Genomic DNA, 24,942 nt, shown 5'->3' with positions numbered 1-24,942 from the left:
ATGCAGCTAAACCGACCAACTTTTCTGGCAATTAATCAGCCAGATGACTCCTACGACTACCAATAGTATTTAACCTGGCTAGATAACTCTCCACTCCAAAAAATCACTCCTGAACACTCCTCCTCTGGAATCAGGAGGGATTCCTGGACAAGCCCCAAGCAATCAAGGGATTTCCTCGGAGGTACAGGATAAATTATTGCAGTTTGACTTGTCCCAGAAGACCTCTCAACTCATCCATACAGCACAGATGTTTGGAACTATGTCAAACTTCGTAAAGCAATAAGGCACTCGCTGATGCTGATACAACTGAATGTAGCACTAATGTAAATGCAGGGTATATTAAACATGCATCACTTGTATGCATGGCCAGACTGTCTCACCGAATTGTCTCACTGAACAAGTATACTGGACTGGCTGCATTGAGTTCAACTCTAGTGCATAAAAACCTACAGGTGGGCTGTATCACTATCTGACAATTCAGAAGACAACACTCATAGTAATATGAGCACCATTGTGCAATATTTTGACTGTCTTTTGGTGCATTTTTCAACTGAGTTTCTCATAGGCCCTCACACATTCAGATGAAAAACTGAAATGTTAAATTTTTTTCTTCCTTGGAAACAATTTCCATGGGCAGGATGAGATTCTATTTATTTCTTATAAACTCTGAAAGACACTAAGTCACTCTCCAAATACAATATCTTGATATTTTGAAATTAAAGAACAAATGTTCTTAATACATTCTTTCTTCAGGATCAAAAAGAAAAAAAAATGTGAGGGCTGTAAGCTCCTACTTTAAAGCTGTCTGACAGTACTTTTAAGTTTCTGTCCTTCCACAACACAAAACAGTTCTCTACCTCCACTTAAGTTTCTCATAGCCCATGAATTAATGATTGTCTTCTACTTCATTTTAACCATCTCAAGCCTGAGTCCAAGACTTCAAACATAGAGGCTTCTACCCATGCTGTACAGCACTGCAACACTGAATTGTGTCCAAGGTAGCCCTGAAAATACAGTATTTTAAAGTTTCATTTTTCCTAAGTTAGTGGAGCTACAAATAGCCACCTAACATCAAATCCTCCAAAGTTTCTATCTTATGGATTACTATGTCATTCATTGTAATTTCTGCATCTCAAGTTTGCGATATAACTTTATACAGGAAATATAGTCAACACATTTTGTAGAATTACTATGTAAGCATGATCATTTTTGAGAAGTGATTCTGCCCTTGCCATCTGAGAAAATGGTGCTATCACCTCAAACCGACAAGAAGAGTTTGCTGTGCAGTCGGTACTGAAGGGAAAAGGCTTAAGAAAGTTTTTTCAACATCCAGAATCGGATGTTGGAGTGATTTACTGCACACACATCTCTAAAGCTTTTATCAGAAGTAGGTTTACCATTTAAGAAAGCCTGTTTTTCACGCAACGCAAAACAAAACTACTCCGGGGGACGAGGCTCTTTTGACTCGGTTCCTGTGCGGACACGTGCAGTCACGGCTCCCCCTCAGGCGCCCCCAGGGAGCAGCCACCCCACGCCCGAAACCCCACGCGAGGGGGGAAGGAAACAGCGCGAAGGCAGGCAGGCAGGCAGCCGAAAGCACCTACGGGCACGAGGAGAAGAGGCTTCGCCGGCGGCCCCGCCTTGGAGAGCGCGGGCGGCGCCACGGAGCCACGCAGCGAGGGGCCGGGGGCGCCAAGCGGAGGCCGCGGCCAGGGCCGCGCCGGGCCGGAGCGGGCTCGGCGGCCGCAGCTCCGCGCCGCGGCCCGGAGGGAAGCGCTTCCCCGACGGCCGCCACGAGGCCCGGCCTCCCCGGACGCCCGCGCCGCCGCCGGGCAGCGCCGGCCCGCGGGCAGCGAGCGGGCGCCCCCTCCTCGGGGCCGGCAGCCGCGGCGGGGCCGCCCGCCCCCTCCGCGCCGCACACGAAGTTTCTCCCTCGGACCCGCACCTCTCCCTCCCCCCACCACCGGGAGGAGCGGCGGCGCCAGCACCCAATAGCAGCGCGAGCGGGAGTCCCGGCAGCCAATCGGCGACGGCGGGAGGCGGGACCGCCCGGAAGCCGCCCGGCGCCGGGGGGCGCCTGGAGGCGAGCGGGCACGGCCGGCCCCGGCCCCGCTCCCGGCCCGCGGCCCCCGCGGCCCGCCGCCCCGGCTCACCAAGCAGTCCGGCTCCTCCGGCTCCGCCTGCTCCCGGCGCCGGCGGCCCGGCGCGGCCTCTTCTCCCGCCCGCTCTCCTCGGCGGCCGGGGCCGGGCCCGGAGCCAGGCGGGACGCTCGCTGCGGGCGCCTAGCGGGGCTCCCGGCGGGCGGCTCGGGCACCGCGGCGGCCCCGACCCGCTGCCCGCCCCCTGCTGCTCCGGCCGGGGCCGTAAACATCCCGGCATCCCCGAGGAGAGGGGCGGGGCCGCCTCCGCGCCCCGCCCCGCCCCGCCCCGCGCCGCCTGCCCCGAGGTGCGGGGCCGCCGCCGCCGCCGCCGGGGCCCGAGCAACGGCGGGGCCGGCGAGCGGGCAGTGAAGGCGCCCGCCCGCAGCGGCTGTGCGGCCCCTCCGCCGAGATTTGCGCTGCGGAGCTTGCAGCCCGCTTGTGAGTGCTTTGAGGCAGGCGCCGTCCGCGCGCAGGGGCTGACGCCGCCGGGCGCGACGGGGCCCCGCTCCGCGCTGCGGTAGCCGGGCAGGGCGCGGCCGCCCCGCGGCACCGGCGGGCGCGGCCCCGACGGTCGGGAGCCGGCTGGTTCCCTAGTCACTCGGCCAGCAGGATCCGTCCAAGACTTTGGCCCCCTCTACTTTGGAAAATGCAATAAGTCAATCAAATAACATACTTTTTAAGGTATGTTCATTTTCTATACAAATACAATGTGATATTCAGACAATCTACAAGACATTGACTGAGTACGTGCACATGTATCTCAACTGTAAGTGACCCAAACTCACTGTTCTTGGAGAAATACGAGACAGGAACAACACTGAACAGACCATGTCTGTGAGTCCTGTCTCCCAAGGATCTACTTGTGGAACAATATTGGGGTTAAGTAGATAAAAATTACTGAATTCCAAAATACTACTCTTTCTTCAGGTTCCTGCAAGTTATTTAGCCTGCTTAAGAATGAGGAAAACCAATTACCTTCACAGGGATCTTAAGAACTAATGACTTGGGGAAAAAAATAAAGATGACTGCACCATTCCTGTAAAAAGGCTATGGTTAATTGTGATTAAATCGCATCTTTCTAAGGTGTATTCACCTGCTATATAAAAGACAAACCCTCTGTAAAAGATACCTATCTGGCACTCCAGTAAGAAAACAGGAATTTAAAACTATTTTGAATCAGACATACATTATTTTTCTCATTTCAGTTCTCAAAAGGGGTGTTTATTTTATCGTAACAGTTAAAGTTGTACTTGATTTAAGTGTCTTGCAGACTTGCACACCTATCTTTTCATACAAAAATATACAGTGTTCTTCTGAGGCAAACTTCAGCTTTGAGAAATCTGCAGTGTATGTAATAATACACAGTCTAGCAAAGATTGAAAGGAAATTATTTTTGCTGTAAATCTCATTTCTCTGATGTTAACAGATTTATAAATAACTCTGCACATTTTATTATACTCTTAGGTTATTTGATGTTACCAGCCAAATAAACACAGTGGCAAAGTGACCACTTTGTGGAAGCAGACATAGTTTCTGCTTAGTTAATATTTCCCTTTGAAGTGCACTTTTTTATTTCTTAAAAAAGTGCAATCCCAAAAGAATGAATTGAAATCATGACTGGGAGAGAATTTTTTTTTCATGGCTTAAATACAGAGCCAAAACAGTTTCTTGGCCAAGAATTCATTGGGCTGTTTTCCTGTAAAAAGTGCAGTACTTTGGGTTTCCCCACATATCGAAGAGTGAAAACTTTATAGACGGCTGTATAATTTAAAGAAGTTACTCAAAAGAACTACTATTAGCAATTTCCCTGAATGTTTTCCCTCTCCAAAAGTCTCTTTAATTTCAACTATAAATTTAGTTGTGTAAGACACTCATATATTTGCCAAACTTCGGATGGAAAAAGGAGGAATTGGTATTTGGTGTATAATTGACCACAAAAGATTGAGTATCATTAGGTATCATTTCTTGCAAATAAAGGTAGTAACTACTATAATTTCCAGCCACTGCTATTTTCCAGATTCTCACAGATGGAAAATGAGCAGTTCACAATCACCAAGGGAGACCTAGACAGCATTTGAAGCTCTCTCTGCATTTCCGCATTAAAAAAGAGTAACACATAGCTTACTGATCTTTCTCCTTCCAGTAGGTTTCTCACTGCCTTCCTTTGTTTATTCTAAATGTATCAGGTTTTTGTCTTTCACCCTGTTTTTACTCTTGCTGCATTTTTTGCTTACTGTTGTTCTCTTTCCTTGATTCTATCTGTGTTTTTACTTCACTGTAGCTACTGTTACTATATTTTCATAATATTTTGACTTCTCTGTTCAACTGCCTAAATCCAACTGCTACTTCAGCCTGACATTACCAATTGTTGCAGCATCTTCTCTTTCCAGTATTCCAACCTTACTCTTGTTAGAGGATGATAGCTTCCATTCTCTGTTTGGTGCTTGAAAATAAAATAAAAATAAAAATGAAGATCTGGTTACTATGTCCATCATCATGACCAGGCTAAAAATCCTTTAGTATAAATGTAACTACAATGTATCTGCTAACTTTAAATTTGCAAACAGACAAATCTTGCACTTACTATGGAAGATTGTATTGAGACCTGTGATATACAAATGTTTATTTGTAGAAGGATGGTTTTCTTTGCTTTTTAATGTCCACTTTTGCTTTAATACATTTATCCAGTACTTCCCTTTAGTGGAGCCTTTACATCAGTCAGAACCAGAAAGGCAGAAAAGGCTCCAGAAGATCCTCTAGCCTTAGGGAGTAAGGAGCAGGTTTATCTCTGGCTAATGCTTCTCTGGGAGGCTTGAGGGGACGCTAACCAGCTAGCAAAGCCTTAGGGAAAAAAGCAGAAGACAAGCTGGAAGCAGGGCTCTGGGAGGGGGAACCTGGCTTGCTCCCCACGTCTGATCAGCTCCCAAAGCCGATGGCCACAGGTGTCCTGCCCCGGGACTCAGACAGGCCGGAGGCACAAGTTAGGAGGGGAGCGGAGGATTCCCCAGATTAGAGATGGCGTACGAGTTTGATCCCTGGAGGACAGACCTTGCAAATGTCTGTGAAAGCAGATGGGCCCCATAGGGCTTTCTGACATTGCTGTTTTAGCCACTGCTCGTACCATCCTTACTTACTCCATCCTTTCTTGTAATGCCTTTCAGGTGTTTGTAGGATTTGACAAAGATACTGTGTTTGCATACAGGCAGAAGGATCATTAGTTTCAGAGAGAATATGGAGATGGTAGAAAGACCCACTTTTTCTGTAAATTACAGAATAATCCTAAATGTCAACTGTAACTCCCCTAAGTATTACATTGGCTGTTAGTTCTCCTACAGTGTATATGGGAGAGTTAGTGTTGTCTCCCACTAATTTTAATTTGGGAATTAATTTTGTTAATCCCTAACAGCCTGCAAGTAATTCTGAGTCCAACCATAATCATAATGTACCAATACACAGAGATGCATAATTTACTTCCAACTTTGGTAAACAAATACATACCAATTTTTGAACAGTCAGTAACTATTGGTACTTATTTACAGATGTTTCCTAAGCACTACTGACAGACTTACTGTGTATCAATTGATGCTGCACTTCACTAGCCTTGCTTATACAAATCTGTCTACACATCAGTATGAAATTAATTTAAGAAAGCTCCTTGAGTCCTTTTCTGATCATTGAAATCTAGGAATGTGTATGACATAAATATGGTGAGAATTCAAGGATATCTAGAAATATCAAATTAAGATAAAGGGTATTATTTGAAGTGGAGATGTTATGCATGGATTATCACTGAACTAGAAAACAGTGTTCTTTGCGGGGGCTAAGCTTCTAGAGTTAAAAACAGATAGAGACTGTTAGGCAACAAAGTAAAAATCAACCAAGTTAGGCCAAGTCCACAGCTGATTCCTAACTGGCTTCGTGCTACTCCTACTATACAGGTCCCTGCACAGCTAGATTCTTGAAATGTTCATTAACAGAATAAACCAAGACTCAATAAAAATATGTATTTCAAAACTTAAAAAATGTCAAGCAGCAGAGCTCCCTAGGATAGTGGAGCATGGGAATAGATGTCTTTGGGGTCACAGAGCTAGGAGCATAACGTAACAGCTCACTGTTTGGTTAACAATTCTTTAGAGTCTTCAAATCAATAAACTACAGGAAATTAATCAAAAGGAACAACTGCTCTGTTGTGAAACCTTGATGCCTGAAAATTCAGGCTTCGAGTCTCCCTCTATCCTGGTTCTTTATTATTAACAGTAAAAAAAATAGCATATCTGCCTGTAACATGGTATGGGAAATCAGAAAAGCTGTGAGGGCATGAGTAAAGAGAGATCAGTTATATCTAGACTAGATAAATATTATAAATATTATGATAGGGCTTTATGCAGAGATTAAGCTTTTAGACAACATAAATCATTAAATGGAGCTTTGAGGATTCTTGACTTGGTCAAAGCAGTGCACCAGACCGTGTTCAGAACTTCCATAGCAAAGAACCATTTTATAATTTTGATCATAATATATTAGAATTCACCTTCCCTGTAGAAGTGAAAAGGGAAGAAATTTATCGTAGTAACAATGAACTTTGAAAAGAGGACTACATAAAATCAAGGAAATTTGTTAAAAGCAAATTAAAAGGCAAAACCAAAGGGGAAAAAGACCTGTATTAGAATTTCAAAGTAAGTCTATATCATCTCTCAAAGTCGCCAGGAGGACCTCCTGAAAACTAGCATAGCTAGACATGAGAATAAAGGAAAATACTAAAAGCAAAGAGGCGCTCTTTGTGCACAAAGTTGTGTTCAGATGAGGAAAACAGAAAATAGCAAAACCTCTGGCAAGCTAAGTATAAAACTGTAATAAGGTAGGCCAAAAGCATTTTAAGGAAGATGTTGCTAATGGTATAAAACTTCATTGTAAAACCTCTTCCAAACACATTGGAAGCAGGAGGCCTACTGTTGGAGACTCTGCAGGGCCAATAAATGATCATGATTCAAAAAGAGAAAGATTCAGCAAAGACAAGTCTAGAACAGAAAAATTAATTATTTGCATAGGCAGACATTATGAGAGATTCCTACGGTAGAGCCCTTTATCCCATACAAAGCTATTAGAGTTTTTGGAAAGGTATGCAGATAAGAGTGAGCTTCAATAACACATAAGATTCCAGGATTTCAAAAAATCTTTTTCACAAAGTCTCCATTAAAGTCTCTTAAAGAAATTAAGCTGTCCTGCAATAAGAGGAAAGACACTTTAGTTAGCTAATAACTGATGAAAGGAAAAAAAGTAATAATAAATAATCCATTTCCACAATGGAGGGAGGTTACCACTAGACTCTCACAGAGATCTGTGCTGGGACCATTGCTGTTCTACATATTCTTAATAAATTAAAAAGAAAAGAGAATAATAAGATGACCAAGTTTGCTAGTGTTACAAAATTATGCAGGATCATCAAAACAAAAACTTTCTGTAAAGAGTTATTGAAGGATCTCACAATAATGAATGATAACACAGCAGATGAAATTCCATGCAAACAAATGTACACAGGGATAAGTAATCTCAACTACACATAAAATTATGAATTCTAAACTGTCAATGACCATTCTAGAGAAATTTTGGACTCACTGACAATTTTCTGAAAATTTCAACTCATTCTTCAGTGGCATTAAAAGGAAAACAGAATATTATGATTTAATGGGAAAGAGGCAGAAAATAAAAGATAATTGTCGCTGCATAAATTCAAGGTATATCTGTATTCTCAATTCTGCATGCTGTTCAGGGCAGCTCGTTTCAAGAAGGATGTAACTAGAACTGGAAAATATACAGGAAGGAGGAAAATGAAAATTAATGGTAAGCAAAAGCTTCTGTAATAGGAAAGATTCTTGGAAAGCTTCAGCTTAGAAATGAAATGAATATATGAGGTGACTGAAGGGAGATATAAGATGAATAAACTTTCAACCCATAAAAGGCATACAGAAGATAATCATCATTATTATCATTATACTGATTGATACTGATATAAGAATAATTATACTTCATCTCCCATAATGAAAGAATTAGGTGGCATAAAATGAAATTAGCAGGCAGAAGTTTTAAATCAAACAGATGGAAGCACTTTTTTATATAATGACTACTTAAATTGTGCAGGTCAAAAACATGAGTGGGCTAAAAAAAGAATTTCACAGAAAAGTCCATAAATAACCATTTAAACCATAAATAAAAAAATATGGATATGACTTCCAGCTCAGGAAATCCTTAAGCTACAGCTTGCCAGAAGCTACACGGGTATACCCAGACACATACCACCTTGTATGTATTCCCTTCTTACAGTCATTTGCTACGCAGCTGCTCCTGCCCAGCATCAGAGGCCAGCAGGCAGAGACCAGTACAGTCAGTCTAACTCCCTTGCAGTGCCTCGTGCATCTGAGTGGTCTGGCAGGTTTTTTAGGAAAGATGGAGAGTGGCTATGAAGGTGCTTTGTCTGCTTCATGTTCCACAGGATTACAAAATCTCTCTGCTTCTCCTTTAGTTACTCACCTAGACAGGTGATGGGTGAGCAGAGATAGCTCAAATCATTGCAGCAGCAGGTAAGAAATGCAGGTACTTGAGAAGAGTTTGGCCATGACCACTTGTTAGTTTTTGCTCCAAATCTTTTTAGTGCTCAGACAACAAATGCTGAGGAATGGGGCTGTTTTATACTTTTTTTCCAGAAGTAATTTTGCTCACCATCTTACAGAGATCAATTAAGTTCTAATGACATTGAAGACATTCTTTTTCATATATTATTAGCATTTTAACCATTATGGAGATTGAGCAATTCAGTTAAAAGGAGGGGTTCTGAATCTGAAGGCTGACAGCTCAGGTTTAACTGACACCAGAGGGCCCTGAACACTTAGCAACATTGCTACGCAGGAAGGTGTAACTGTGTAGAAAAGTGTGAGAATCACTGAGCTTAAAAAACTTAAAACAGTGGCAAAATTTCATTAAGGAATAATTAGTACAACGTTGTCTGTGAACAAATAACTAACTGCATCTATTCGTATATTTATATTTTTAAAATTATTCAAAAGGTTGATTGTTCTAAATTTTGAATCCAGCCTTTTAAAACAGGAGGATTTTAGTCCTTTCATTTACAATCCGTAAACATCGTTACTACAAGGTCCTGCTTCTGATGCCTCCATAATTTACTGTCAATGCAAAAATCCTTTGCTATTTATGGAAAACAGCATATGTACACAGAAGTGGCAGTTACTTTACAATTACAGTCTGATTTGAGATTGAAAACATGACTGCCTAAACAAAACCTAAAATACATTCATCTAGCCAAAGATCACTGTAATAACATGAAACAAAGCATAGGTATAGGAAATTCAAACAATAAAGGTTACAAGAGAGTTTTCTTGGGTTAAATTGACACTGGGGAGCGTAGCTAGGACTGGCAAGAAGCTTAAAAGGCACTGTTTGGATAGGAATTATTCTAGTTAAAAATTATTATTTAGAACTTTCGCAATTTGTACAGCTGCATTCAGGATGTGGCATAATGGGCATTGAAGTGAAACTTCAAAGTTGGTCATGGTTTCTGTGATGAATAGCCAAGCAGGAGAGTCTCCGCTAGGCAGAAAGTTGGTTTGTTTTCCCAAGCGCTGCTCTTCCTAGCAGAAGTCATTACGATATCCCCTCACAAGGCCAGTACACAACAGTTTTATTCCCCAGGAGCTGATGCCAGTTTTGCTCTATTGATTAGATGGCAGTTTTGCTGCAGGAGCAGCATGGTGAGCACAGCCTGCTTCCACAGGACTCACCGTGCAACTTCCACAACATGATTAGCAGCCTGAAACTGTGGACCTATTTCTGAACCTATTTCTAAATGTTTTATTTGATAAGGCTATGCCTGATGGTACAACTAGCCTCTGAAGATTCAATTCTGTTCTTAAAAATTCTCATTTAAAAATAGTCCTCTGTGGAATACCTTTTCTTAAAATTTTATGCTATATATTTAATCATCCTGAAACATGCTTCTCTCTTCCAAAAGGTTCCTTCATTCTATCACACTATTATGCCCAGGCGTTATCATAATACATTTATTTTTGTTTAACTGTGGGAAGAAAATATTTGTATGTTTACTATAGTTATCACAAGACACCTGACCCAGCCTGGGCACTAGTAGTAATTAAAAAAAACCACAAAGGTCAGTACAGGATAATTGACCACTGGTTTACCTCAGTACAAGACAGGCTTGAGTCCCACTCCATTACAGCTAAATAAGCAAGTCTCAGGTTTTTTAATGCCCTGTCCCATCCACACCTTGCCTCAGTATGTCCCACTCTCATTTTCTCAGATAGCAAAGGATTTATTCGGCTGGTCTCTCAGCTGGAGATTCTGGGGAAAAGGATGTGTTGGCAAGGAGTCCTGGAGAGTGGGGCAGGAGAAGGTGGCTGAGGCAAGAACAAAGCCAAAGCCAAGCGATGGAGTAGCAATGCAGAGCAGACATAAAGGGCTCCAGGAGAAAGGACAAGCAATGCAGGTAGGGAGAAATGCTAGCTGCAGTGCTATCACCCCTTACCTGTCTTTACTGGGGATGCACTTTTGGTTCCTTTTCATTCTCCAGCCAGAGGTCTTTTCCATTCAAATCCTATATTCTTGCTCCAGCCATATTTCCTGCTCCATTCCTAGCATTCCCCGTGTTCCTGGGGGGCAGGACTACTTTCCTTCCTTTATTTGAGAAATTTCTGCAATGGACTGCCCAGCTAGCAGGTTTAAATGCAGTTTGGAGATGTTTGTACCATCCTCGAGTCACACACTATAGCAATGACTCTGGTTAAGAACCTAGCAATAGACATGCATAGGATGGTCTGTATTACATCTTATCTCAGCTGTTCATATTTAACAAATATTTATCATAAACCCTGATGCATCAAGCTATTGCTCCTTTCAAGACCTTTGTTATAATTTCAAGACATTCTCTAGGTTTAATGGTCCAACCCATTTTGAATCTTACAGATTTCTTGGCCTCATTAGCTCTGTGACAGTGAGTCTCTGATTAGCGACTGGAAAGTATTCCCTTTATATATTCTTAATTTTTCACCTTGTAAATTAATTGATTACCCTGTTCTGAATGCCAGAATCTGGCTACTCGTACTTTTTTCCAAATGTAGAAATTATCTAACTTGTATCTGGCAACGACCCTTCATACATGCAGCTCTTTCCCAGAAAAACAGAGATTTATATCATTCATATTAAAAAAACGAACAAACGTGTAAGCCTTTCAGCTTTCAAATCATTGTTATGTCTGTTTGTTCAAGGCATTAGTGTTTTACAATATGACACAGGATTAGAAACTGCCTTAAACTCTATAAACAGGCACTTGCTAATAAAAACTATACACTAGATATTTGGTGTCACCAAGGTCCAGATTCTTACCTAGTTTAACGCAGCATAGCTGCTCTGACTTTAGTGGAGTCATACTCATTTACACAGCTAAATATCTGGGCCTTCGTTGTTAAATTCTGGGGGGTTATTTTAACAAAAAAAGAAAAAATTCAGTGAAGTTTGTCTTTTCCTTCAGTAAGTCATAGCTGCCAGAAACCATGTTATGCTAAGGTTATTACTATAAAAATCCATTAAATTAATAAATTAAAGAAAATCCAGAGTTACTGTAGTTTAAGACAAAATAAATATCCATGGTTATGGATTCATGTGCAGAATCAGATACAGAGTTGCATCAACTTCAGCACTGTCTAGGAAGGGGAGTAGAATTGGTGTCTAGAAAATGTACTGAAACCTCAACCATAGCTTTTGTTTTCCCCCTCTGACTAAATCCTCGGAGAGATCAGGCATTAATACTGTTTTATGCCTCAGTGTTGGAACCCTGAGGAATCCATGGAGGCAATTTATTATTTTTTACATAGCAACCCAAGTAAAATTCAGAACAAAGTTTGTAAAATGCATTGGGATTTTCTAGGGGAGCGTGATAGATAAAGTACAGTCATTTCTTGGCTATTTAACACAGAAGTAAATCATGAAGCCAAAGACCTCATGGAAGTTTTGCTAGTGTTTCCAGGGAGGCCAGAATGTCATCCCAAATGTAAAGCTTGTAAAATCAGACTGATGTTAGGGGATATCTTTGTTTTGTTTGTTTGTTTGTTTGTTTTAAGGCTATTCCTTAAAGTGGAGAATGGCTTGTTTTTTATTTCATCAAATATACTCAACATGTGAACAGGGAATTACGCCAGGTTCTCCTCCACCGCTACTATTTTTAATAAATATATATAAAATAGTAAAGATGGATTGTAAAGGTGTATACTCAAACTTACTCTTTGCATTACTCACTGCATTATACCAGATGTTACAAGTGGACAGCTCTTCAAAATGCACAATTAAGAGCTTTTTGTTAAGGAGTTCAGTAAAACGTGCATCCTTGTAGAAAGCCAGCCTTAAACACCACTTAGGATTTATTTATGAGTACCTATGCAAAACAAAAAACTTATGTTGCATGCAGACTCCTTGTCCAAAGGCTACCATAACTCTTTGCACAGGTTCTGAAATCCAGTATTAACTGATAAAACTTGTTCAGATAGTCAGTCTTTCTCTATTAGCTTGACCAAATTTCATCTCATTTCAGCCTCTCAGCTAGAAATAAAAAGAATATAAGATAGCATTCTTTCTTCTAATATCCTTTCTCTTAGCCTTTGCCACAACTAGTTAGAGTGCAACTCTTCCAAACAAGTCTTGTCTCTCACCATGTCTTTGCACTTTGCCTAGCAGAATGGAGCCTGTGCCTGCACTGCAATGTAAATGAATAATAATTTATGAAGTTGGAAAGGTGTTGACAGAAACAGAGCTAAAGGTACTAGTGGGGAATAACTGTGTTTATTGTAAAAATAACTATTGTCATTCAAAAAACAAACTAAAGTTCCAGTGTTTAATCTTTATTAGCCAGAACTCCCAGTGGAACCAGTAGAACGGACATGATTTTCAGTAGCAATTTTGCTAGAATAAGAGCTGCAGGACTTTTCTACTGACTTCAGCAGAGTTTGGAGCCAGCTTTAAAAAATATATTACAAAGAACAAAAGTGAAAAAATATTGTTGCCATTTTATAAAATACAAGTGCATTTTATAGGTGGCTAGCAGTTTGTAATTACCCTTAGTAAAACTAATCCTTTCCCTGTGCTTGTTAAAATGTTTCATGTCTCAACAAGCAATGGAAAGGACTCGCCACCAATCTCTTAACTTGCACTAAAACTGAGAAACATCCACTTGAGTCATAGTTCTTAGTGCCAGTCCTGTTTCTGTGCCTGCCATTTGAATTCAAAGCCTCTAAGGGAATTAAAATTAACACATTAGATCCTAATTAAATCCAAAAGGGATGTGAAATGTAATCAAATAACTTTATAGTATTTCTTGGGAATACGATCTCATGAGGATAAGGAAGGAAAAGAGTTTTTCAGTTAATGTTTTTCCCTATACTGATAGACAGAAAAGGTCTGCAATGCTCTTTTGACCCCTTTTAATTTCTTCAAGAGGAGCATTTGACTCTTCCAGCTTCCTGCTACAAATATAGATGCTGCTACAAAAAGATGCTGTAGGTTTGCAATAATTTAGCAAGATAAAGAAGTACAGTCATTACTATTACAGTCCTTTTTTCTTCAATTAGTATTTCTAATCACATTAGACATGTTTTCAGTATCCAGAGAGGATGCCTGATCCCTACAGCTATCGTGAACCATTAACTTTAATTAAAATGTACAAGTATAATGTTGTTAGATCTGCTAAAAGCATTAACTGCCATGTTAATTACCAAAATGTTAATGTTGCGTTAAAATATGAATGTTCCCTTTTGACAGTTCATCTGTGGTTTAATTATTTATTTTTGGTAGAATATGTCCTAAAAAAAGGAAAAAGGCAAAAAAGCATAGATGAGGACTGAAATGAGACATAATGGGAAAACTTTACCTAAATAGAAAATTCGATACTTTAGAATACCCACTGTCAGCAGAAAAACATTAGTATTCTTTGTTGAGTATCTAAAATGCAACATTTGTCACGTTTGAGATGTTATATATAATTGCAGCACATTCTTTTATTATTACTTCATAGGGATATCTAATCTATGGGACACAGCTCTTGCATCTCTGTATTCGAGCGCTGTCATTACTTTGGCCCTACAATAAAAGCTTCCCCTCAAGTAAGATTTCAGGACTTCATGTTGAAAGCTTTTATTGAATTTCTGAAGACTCCACATATAATTTGTTTAAAAATAGATTTGCAAAAGATGCCTAGAACTCAGTCCTGAAGCTTTTGCATTCCCTATCCAAAAAATACAGAATCAAAGTATAAGACTTTTTAAAATATTGTAATTCACAATAGATATAGCAAATATTTGCAGTAATTCATCTAAATACAGAAATCTCTGGTTAAAGTAAAGTTGTCACTTGCCATATTTCATGGTAAGAAACTTCTCTATCATATTATTCTTAAAGGCATTATGTCATTGAAATGAATAAATGAAAAAGTTCTGACAAACCAACATTAAATGTAATGCTTACACATTTCTCTCACATTGAATAATTATTTTAATGGCTGAAGTTAACAGTATGCCAAATAATTTCTTAATGTGACTGTAAATAGGTAGTTAGACTTCATGCCATAACCTATTTTTTTAACTGACATGAGCAAACCTTAATTTTGTCTGTAGATCTTCTATGTTACATGTCAGATGCATATTCTTCACTACATACTCTCTTGAATGTTGGAGGTAGGCAGCTGTTTAGTGGCAAGTGCATAATTTTGGGGGGAGGGTAGAGGAAAATATACTCTTATAGATCAGATGTCCAGTTCACAAAGTTAGAGGATTTATTAGCATAATAAAATTTTTAAAATGTACTAATCGATGTTCAGAATGCAACATTTCAAATTACTGTTTCAAGCTTATTTTAGCAGGTTTTTAAGAAAAGCTCCCATTAGAAAATAACTATTTCCCACAGATTTCTCATAGATTCCCAAGAAACTAGGTCTACAAATTCCTTCCTATAATCTGAAAATGACAAATCTGTATAGACCCCTGGCAATCCTCAGTGGACTGTCAGCTAAGAGGACAGCATGTATAGAGTAACACCTCTTGCTTCACCACAACCAGCCCTGTTCTGTTACCCGGATTTTCTCTCAGCTGTATGGCAGAAACAGATAGCTCTACTCACAAAATAGGAGTTTCCATACAACATATTTAAAGCTCCTTTTTTTAGATGTAGGCATTGTACCATTCTTATTGGCTTCCCCTAACATGTAAGCTAGGTTCAGCCTTCTTTCCAAGTCACCGTTATATGAAAAGGCTGCAATGACAGCATCATTTTTCTCTCATGGAGTTTGGAAGACTCATGTCCACATACCCATACAGGCTCTTTAATAAAGAACCATCAAATGAACTGGACTGCAGCAGAGAAGAGCTCTGCAGTCTCACAGATCTTGGGATCCTTTTCAGAAGTATCTTAGGAAGCAAAGTGGGGCTGAGAGTTCTTGGAATCTGTCCTCCAAAAAAGTCTTTCAAAGCCTAAAAATCATTTTAAAAAAAATTCTTTCAGGATTTTTTTTCCCCTAATGAATTCATACAGTCTGAATTCTCTGAAGTCCAAAGTGATCTTAGTGCAGTTGAATCATCACTGAAGAATTCCTTCTATGCAGAAGATAGCCTTTGCCAGCTTAAACCTGACAGCGGCCCTCCCATTGCCTTCTGTACCCATTCTGTTCCTGTTCTGGAACTCTGCTCCAAGAAGGGAAGTTCAGAGACTATTTGGAGAAAATGCTGGAGCAAATGATCTAGTGGAGTGAAGCTTCTCTATATTTCTTTCTCCAGTATCATAATGTTCCTATGAAACCTTATATAAGTACTGCCAGCTAAAGCTCTTTCCTTACAGCTTTAATTTTTCCTAAAGGAAACAGGACTGTGGCCAGGTTAATAGCGCTACTTTGAACAAAGCTCAGACACAACATAAAAACCAAGGTATGGCTGGTTAAGGACTTGTAGATTTGTGCCATAATGTATTCACTCACATTCAGTGGGACTAGTGATAAATGTTAGTCTGGTGTGTGTAATGTTCTCATCCCGAGACTTTAAAATACTAGTTCAAACACAAAATATTTCCAGTTAAAATAATAATAGTTATTATTATTTTGAAGAATGTAGCAAGTTGCTAAGGAAATCTTTTCCTGTAGTCTGCCAGAAGGCAACCTATCTCCTGGGCTTTGTTTGCTTGTGTAGATTTCGTTGCCTGCAGCAATACTTCTAAAGTCAAGTTTACTAATACTTTTGTCTCTCCTGGGGAGATAAATACCTTCAAAAGCTCATTATTTATTTGGGAATATTCAAACACTCCAGAAAACACAAGGAGCTATATCAAATAATTGATTTGCAATTCATCTAATATTAGCTTTTCTGTGTTACGGAGCTCCAGCTTACATAACTTCTTGCAACATTATGCATTATCAGCAATTTTGGAACAAAAAAACACCCTTTTTTTGGAACCTTCCATTTCTTAAAACATGTGGAAACTACTTAACTCTTTCCTGAGGAAAAATAGAAACACATTTTCTGTTTGAGTGCTTGTGGTGGCTTGCTTGACTGTCGTAAGAAGACAGAATGTGAAGGAGCACTATACAACCGCTGAGAGACAGAGGGAAAAGCAAGAAGCTTCCTTTTTTGTTTCTGTGTTGATCAGAAGCTCTGTATTTTGCAAAATGTAAATTAACACCACCGCAGCATGTCCACAGAGTAGCTCCAGCAAAAACATTGCCTTTTCTCAGGTGTTCTAATTAAAGCAGTGCAGGATCCGACTCGGGGAGGTGGTGTTAAAGAAACAATGGCACATCTGTGTTCAACAGGTTCTGCTGTGTTATGGAACGTGCACTAAAAAGAGAACAAAAATAATTTGCTTGTGTTTAACTGCAATGCCTGCCTTAAAATTTACATTACTTCCTTCTCTGCCTACTTTTTCATCTTTTTTCATAGTGCATATACTGTTAGTGAAATGGAAACTTTAAAAGATTTCTCTTGTTCCATTCACCAATCTTTTGGGTGGAGGATGCTTGTTAGAATACACTATAATAGCTGGCAATCAGCCCAGTACCTCATCCACTGAAACTACATTATTGAACTGTAAAACAGTGGAGTCCTATTATTAATAGTTAATTGAAAGGCCAATGCAAGGGCACTATTTTATGGTCTCTTTCAAGATATGTTCACAACAGTTTTATCAGACACAACATCAAAAGGCAAGCAGCACGGTTTTGCTGTGCATAACTTTTTGATAAAATTTACTAGAAAAGCAGTGACAGACCCTCAGCTTCAACAGTAAACCTTTTGTTGACCTTTCTTGTGAATATACTTACTTTCGTGAATGAATATAGTGAAAAGCACTGCACTTTTAGAGTTACAATGGAGTTCTTAGGATCCTATTTGTTCTTGTTCATGATAGATACCAAAATCACTGTTATTACAAATCTAGATTTAAAGAGAACAAAATTGATTGCACATATCTGATTCTGTCCACCAAGGAGCTCCAATTTATGGGTATGTAAGACCATACCTAACACTGAGGATCTGATTTATATGAGACTACACTATTCACATGTTTAATTTGGGCACATGATTTACATACCTTCAAGAACAGTACCTGTTCCCGGTACAGTAACTGTATGTATCTGCATATAAATATATGTACGCACACACATATATATCTGTATATAAAATATATATAATTGTAATTGTATAATTGTAATTAGTTTAACAAATAAATATAGTAAAAGGGCTGTATCAGGCCAAGCAATGTTGAAAACAAAACTTGAAATTTCAAAAGTGAAATCTTGGCTCATGAAAGCTAATAGAAATTTTCATTCATTTCTACATGATCAGGTTTTCCCTCCAAAGACTTAATTTCTACCTAATATCATGTTACTTTCTGTTCTAATTACTTATTCTTCTTCAATTACCTGAAATGATGTTCTAGTGATGGAACGTAATCACTGGGTTTACTTGACATTTAGCAGACATCTTTCAAACAGCCTTTTTTCAAATCTGAAGCTTATACAATTCCATTGCAATTCTGAACTCTTGAAAAACATAGTATCACCTACATAAGTCAGTGATTTATTGATTAGAAAACAAATCTTTTGTATTGGATCTTTGTTCTCCATTTCGTATCTAAAACATTGAAACGTTTATAAAATTTCCTCATCTGCCATGAACTTTAGAGCCTCCCAAGGCTAATATGCAAGAGTGATTTCACCTTGTGTGTAGTGTCACCGAGGAGCAGAGTATTAGTCACTCTTGTATCTTATACCCGAGGCATTCAAAAATACTCTTTATTAACTCAAGGCTTCTTATGAGCTATTTCATTCTCAGAATCTGCAATCTGATTAATGCCTTATATTCTTATAAAGTATTAGTTTTTATTAGTTTTGTTACTGAGTGTGTGGTTACATACTATGTATTTAATTTTCAGAGTGCACAGAGCAAATGCTCATACAGAGTCCTCTGTTAAGTACTGATACGTTAGAGTTACTACAAGATTTGAAACTAATCTGATGTGCTCTTAAAATAACATTGTACTATCTATATTTCAATATATCGAATGAAATAACTGCATCAAGGTGACAATACAGCTAAATGTGATATGACAAGAGTTGTCAGGTATGCATAGTTCATACACAATTTTGGTATTCTGATGTTGGGAATTTAATAACATTGAAAACAGATGCTATTTTAAATAGTCAAACATATATACTATCTGCAAGTTGAACCTGCAAGTTAAGTGGCTCCTGTCTATTTTTTGCTAATGACAGGATTAATGCAGCATAATGTTACTACTAGTGTTATAAGCCTATACATAAAAACTTACTAAAAATCAAGAACTTATTTTTAGAATATGCATGCAAAAATACAAACATATATATTGTTATTAAATATTCTAATTAAACACCTATAAATGCACCTTTTTTAATTAAACAAACTTCATCTGTATAGATGGACCCTTTCAAGACATATCACTAATGCCCTATGTTTATCTAATCAACAGTCTCCCCCATCTCTCCAATTTCTTCTTTAATCACTCTTTATCTGATGGAAAACAAGAATCTCTGCTAGATTTTCCTTTGTGAGTGAAAAATGGAATATACAGTTTTATCCCAGATGCTTCCACAAAATACCTCTTCATTTGGCTCTGCATGACACTACAATTGAGACTGTGAGTGTGAAAGCTTCCTAGACTACCCTCTTAAAAAAAGGTATGTATGGATGGATGGATGGAAGTTTTGCACCAGAATATCCAATACACATTAAATCAAAGAAAATCAACAATGGTTTTCATATTCCACTCACTTGCCTTTTCTTCCCCTGTAATAAAAGTCATTTCAATTACACATAAGCTGCAGAATGAAATATGTACAGATGTATTGACTGTCCCCTACTTTTTACTAATGACATTAATATTCACAAAGTCTGCTGCTGTTCTTTAATTCATGATTCCATCCAATTTCCTAATGGCTGACACAATTAAAAATTCTTAAAGAAAGCCAGGTCCCAGCAGATAATTATTTTAGCCTATTAAATTACTAAAATATGACTTTAATAATATATGGACTGACCCTTAGTTATACAAATATCAGAGAACAGAATTCCAAAGAAATCAAACAAGCTACATTAATTTGCCCAGAAAAGGCTTTCCTATTGTCAGTATTTCACACAACTGAGAAAAATCAACCATCAATTCAGAAAAAAAAAAGCGCTTGTTCAGGTTTTTTTCTTAGGAAAGCATGGCTTGGAATTAATGTTATTGCTGTTTTAATTTCCTCTATACCTGTTCTTTTCCATATTATTCATTTGTAACTGTGGCCAAACTGAGTTATAAAAATCGTATCTGCCTACCTCCTCATTTCTACTGAAAACAGGCAATATGTTCTTCGTAGGGAAACAGGTAGAATTTTTATTTAACAAATAAATTAAGCAGAAGGCAATGCCATTTCCCAGTACTACATTTTGCAGAATTTAAGCTAGGCAGGTAATTCAATAGAAGTGTGGAAAATCAGCCTCATTATCAGCTTGTAGGTCTTCTATGGGAGAAAAAAATATATATAATAAAGAAAGAAAGATGATTTTGCACTGAAAATCTGATACTCCTGACTAGGTCCTGATTGTCAGTGAAAACAACAGTGTAAAAAGCCTTTAAGAAAAATAACATACTTTTACAGAAGTATATAATACAGAAAATAATTTTTGTTCCCTCTAGTGCTCTTCTGCTAGTTTTCGTACTCAAACTTCAGTTTATTGCTTATTTTCTTCACAAGAATATACATAACTTTCTGTTCTGCTGCAATTTTACACGAGTAATAAAAAGGGGATAAACCTCAACAGTAGAGAATGGAAAGTGATAAACCTCAGTAATAGCAATAAAATCTTCTGTGAGCTGGAACTTCCTTGGGTGGAAAAATCTAAAGAGCAGAAGGGCATCAGTCTGCTACTTGAGTACAGAATGGCAAAGACCCAGCAAAACGTGATGCAGCACAAAAACGTTTAAGGTAGTCAGAAGACACATCAGTAGCAGTATATTCGGTCACAGATGATAACAATAACAATTTACAAAGCTAATACAATCTCAGGTAGAATATTTCAAGCAATTTCTTGTAATCCATTTAATGGAAGAATCGTTCACATTGAACCAGATGAAGAAAGAGAGGCTACTTAGCATAATCAGATGAGTAAATGCTTGGGTGAGAGGAAGGACCAAACAGCCAACATATCTAAGTAAAAGTACATGTTCTTGTTGCCACAAATTAGTCTGGAAAGCAGAACTTTGAATAGCTTTCCACTTAGAGTAACAGCAACAAAAAAACTAAACACTTAAGACAGAACTTGAGGATAAAAGTGCTATGTGATCTCATGCCATCAGATCACTGAATGCATATTCAATGTCTCTTAAAATCCGTTCTAATCGCCATGTTTAAATAAAATTAACCATCACACATTGGTGAGCAATGCCTATGTTTTTAAGGTATTATTAATATTGTCTGACAAACTCACAGTAGTTCATGAACTATGTTTGTTAGCTGCCTAGTGCCCGTTGTAGACAGAAGTAGTGCTAACTCCCATCAGAATAAAAAGATACCATCAATTAACACTCTATGGACTTTTAGAATATAGTTTGCAAAAATAAATTATTCATGAGGAGTTTTACAACTTTGCATTATTGCCTTATAAACAAAACCCTTGCACCATGACTATGTTAATTTGTATAGGTGGTTGACCAATATAATATACATAATATAGTATTATTCTTACTCCAAATAACATCTATGGGCTTTAAAATATTTTACAGAAGGTTATTATTATTTTTATCTTCACTTAAAAAACAGACAGGGAAAATGGGAAAAGACTTGCCAAGTTTAGCAAGCGAGCAAGAGAACTGGAATAAAAGTAGTCTATTTGAATCCAAAGCTAATCACTTTAAACTTAATAAAAACGGCCTGTGATAAAAGCAGGTTGTCCTTGCAACATATGGCAAACTTCACAAAAGTTCACAAAAATTCACTGAGTTGAGGATGATACTAAAAAGATTAATATTAACAGAGTCTGATCAGAAGTGATCATGAAGTCACCTAGTTTTACCTATACAACAAAGCAAAACAGAACAAGTTTCTTCCCTTTAGACTGCTGTCTCCAAACGCCCTCTCTGACCTTGCTGAACCCTTGCAACTGCCTTAATACATTCCAGAGACCACTGGGAGCAAGATTTAGAAACACTTTCTAAAAACTGAAACATTTATGCTTCAAAAACACCTTCAATACAAGTTGACTCATAGAAGGCCTGAAATTAGAGCTTCATTCTCCCTTTTCTGGACTCAGCTGAAGTAGAGAAAACTTGAGAAAAAAAGAAAGATCATTCTAGTAATCAAGATACAAATAAACAAAATGTGTATGAAACATTTGTATGCATGTGCACAGATACAAGAAAAAAATTAGCATTCATTCAAAGCTTCTTCTTTCTGACAGGTAATAATGATTGTTAATGGGACTGACATTTTCAGTGTACAATGAAAACATATTCTTCAAAACCTATTGCATAATTAACATTACTTACACACAATTCACATCAAATTAGAAAGACTTATGGGGCTGGAGAGTAGCATGGTTTGTGTCTTTCTTACCCCCCCGACTGGTGGCATGGCATTGCTTGAGTAGCCCAAGATCAGGCAAGACCTTAAAGGAGTTTAAGAACTTATTTCATTATACCCTTACTAAATGAGCTACTTGACACAATTCTGTTTGTCCACTGAATAAGCTTCTCATTTGCTGGAACAGACACTTGCCTATGCCTATGTGCCTTGTACAGCATTCAGGACAGTTTTGTGCAGGCACAGTGAAGCAGATGCTTTCCAGAAGCACTGCGCCTCCTGCATATAACCACATCAGCAGTACGCAGGACGGAGCCTATGGCAGAGGAAAGGATGAGACACAGCAGCCCTGCCTCCAGACCTAACCATGTGGCCAACATCATTGAAAAAGTTGAGCATTGATGAAATAGATAAATGAAGGTCTGCAACAGCTTTCCAATGAAGTAATAAGGAAAATAAATAAATAAATAAAAATACTTTTAATATTGAGTACAATCATTTTGTGAATGTCATTACATGGTATAGTGTCTGACTGATGACCTAGGAGGTGTCTTCCAAACCTACAGTTTGTTTGTGGAGTTGTGAGAGACTTTGGAGACAACAGCGTAATCTTCTATTGCTCTTGGCAAACTCTAAAAAGAACTTGACACAGCTATTGGGTTTGGGATGGGAGTGGGAGGGGTTGCTATCAAAAAGCTACTAGAAACATACTAAATAAAAGATCTAGATAAAAATGAACCTTCCTTTACAGACTTTGATGTTTCCAAACATTCATTGTGAATTGAACAAGAAAAGAAAAATAAAGCTGAAAAGCTGCTCTAGGACTTTTATAGCACCAAGCTTTTTTATGATTTTTTAATGTTCGGATGACAGATATATGAAAATGAGTGCAAAATGCACAGAAGGAAAAATAAAACCTCACTACAGAATTTACATAGACAAAGAAGAACGTATAATTTCATAGCACTGAAGACAGCATAAGCACAGAGTAACTTTCAGGAGAATTATTTCTGCAAAACACCAGCATGTTTCACATGCTGGAGTTTCTACTATGTCATTGTTAAATCAAATACTTTTTTTTTTTCCCCCAGGCATGCAGAAGAGTTAAGAAACATGAAACAAATTATAATGCTACCAGTAAAGCTTTTAAAAAAATACAAGGTAATTTGTTTACATTGTTTCTCCCAATCGAGCCACTAGATACAATAGCCTACAGATTTCCAGCACAGTACATGGACATACACAGAATATGGTAATTATAGGTTGAATGACATCTTGCTAGCAGTTAAATCCAACATATTGCTTCTGGCTATCATTTATCCAGGCAGTATTATAAGCACTATAATGAAAACAAAATTATAGTAGTCCAATAATTAAAAGTTAAATTGCTATGGAAACAGTTTGATTTCATTGAGTGAAATTGGGTAGTGATTTGAATTAGCAAGGTACCACATCAAAACTCCAATTCTCAAAAACAGTCAGCAGTTACTGATCATCAAGGTATTGAGGTTTCATTTGGGTAAATTAAATTTTATCTCCAAATAACATATTCTTTGTCAGAGTACTTCTCTGCCATATTCCTCAGGCTGAATGTGTGTATGGCTCCAATGACCCATTGTATTTTATTTCTTTTATAGTGTTGTATCACACTTGAGATACTTCAGGCACTTACATGAGTACAACTACAAGATTACAGTCTGTGGTCCGCAGCAATAAATTTGCAGTTCTAAGGGAGAGTAAAGATACCGTAAACAGTCAGCTGCGGTGTGTTTTTTGAAAGTAATGATTTAATAAAAAGCAATATCTATGTTAGAACAAAAGTCCTACTGAAAGCACAGAAGGATTAATGTGCTAATAGGACTAGAGCAAGAAAATGTTATTTTAAGGAGAATTAAAAAGCTCAGACACAGGATCAGCTTTCCACAGTTCAGCAGCTGTTGTTTGTCAGCTGAGCTACAATACCCGTCCACATGCATTCTCTTAGACAGCAGCACATGCAAGGCAACTGAGCTAGCATCTCTCCTGAAGAAATAAGTAAAACTGAAGTCAAACTACCTTGCTAAGAATATGCACAGATCCTTTCCAGGCCACCACATGTTTTAAGTCAGAGCAGCCTTATCAGGTGTCTGAGCATGAATCCTCCAGAAACACGCACGTTTAATGGACTACCTTGCAAGATTTCTAAGAGAGTTCAGATAAGCTCTTGTCCCAAAGAGTTACTGCTTCGAGCTACCACTAGCAGAAATCCGTGATTAGCTCCTAAGCACGCTGCTAAACACCATCTCCTGGAAGGTGGGAGGGAGAAGTAGGAATAGCCTGACTACATCATATGAGGACATTGTTCAAACTTTTCTTAAATTAGAAATAATTACAGATCTCAGTGATAGGGTAAAGTAGTAAGTAATGAGGCAGAAATTTAGGGGCATTAAGAGAAAGGAGTTCATGCTACCAAAGAGAAAAGGAGAGAAGGAAGTTTAATTAACTTTTTTTATATTGGGTCCCAAGTTTTAAACTTTTAGAGAAATAATTGATAAATTTCTCCAACTGGGGGAAAAAAAAGTCTTCTGAAATCTATGGCCCAAAGTTTACCTCCTTAAAACTCTCATTTTAGGATATTATACCTAAAACAGCTTTTAAAACTTCAAATACTTC

General features: G+C 38.4%; 1 protein-coding gene across 2 annotated transcripts in view; it reads right to left on the bottom strand.

Moving 5' to 3' along the window:
• NEK7 (NIMA related kinase 7) overlaps positions 1-2,328 on the bottom strand; it is a 73,126-nt gene extending 70,798 nt beyond the window's left edge. The window contains exon 1 of one of the 2 annotated variants that reach the window (XM_067300778.1): positions 2,154-2,328. The gene's annotated coding sequence lies outside the window, so the exon portion shown is untranslated. Of the gene's footprint in view, positions 1-1,604; positions 1,722-2,153 lie in introns of those variants that run through there. The other variant, XM_013961266.2, reaches the window with a different exon arrangement.
• Between the last annotated feature and the right edge of the window lie 22,614 nt (positions 2,329-24,942).

The sequence above is a fragment of the Apteryx mantelli genome, chromosome 8 (genome assembly GCF_036417845.1).
Source record: "Apteryx mantelli isolate bAptMan1 chromosome 8, bAptMan1.hap1, whole genome shotgun sequence".
Lineage (NCBI taxonomy): Eukaryota > Metazoa > Chordata > Aves > Apterygiformes > Apterygidae > Apteryx > Apteryx mantelli.
Note: the sequence above shows the minus strand (reverse complement) of the source record. Positions and strands in the feature narration are given on the sequence as shown.